Source organism: Penaeus monodon, chromosome 23 (assembly GCF_015228065.2).
Source record: "Penaeus monodon isolate SGIC_2016 chromosome 23, NSTDA_Pmon_1, whole genome shotgun sequence".
Lineage (NCBI taxonomy): Eukaryota > Metazoa > Arthropoda > Malacostraca > Decapoda > Penaeidae > Penaeus > Penaeus monodon.
The window spans coordinates 11,983,251-11,983,647 of record NC_051408.1 but is presented as its reverse complement, the minus strand read 5'-3'; positions in this window follow the sequence as shown (position 1 = coordinate 11,983,647).

Below are 397 nucleotides of genomic sequence, written 5' to 3'. Positions count from 1 at the left end.
TTTACAGACGGCAACTGGGCAAGTACAATAGTAAAAGAAAGAATCGCAGAATGTGCACAGAGTAGAATAACTTCTTTTGTTGTTTGTTAATAAGTTTAGTTGCATCGAAATGGAAAATAATTGTACCTAAGGTATAAATCTCGGACCTAGAATTGTGTTAAAGTTACTCTGTTGTAATATAATTAACTTTGATTTAATTATATCTTTATCTCCACTAAACGGAAAGACAGAGAACAAAATCAATCTACTTAAAGGTATCATTCCTTTGTATCGTATTATCTGATGTAGTGATTAGATTCATTCAAGTATACATAGTATATGTCTTTACATAAAAAGTTCCTCCATTACGAATATTATCTACGTTATTAAAATTAATCGTGTGTTTGTGTGGAATATC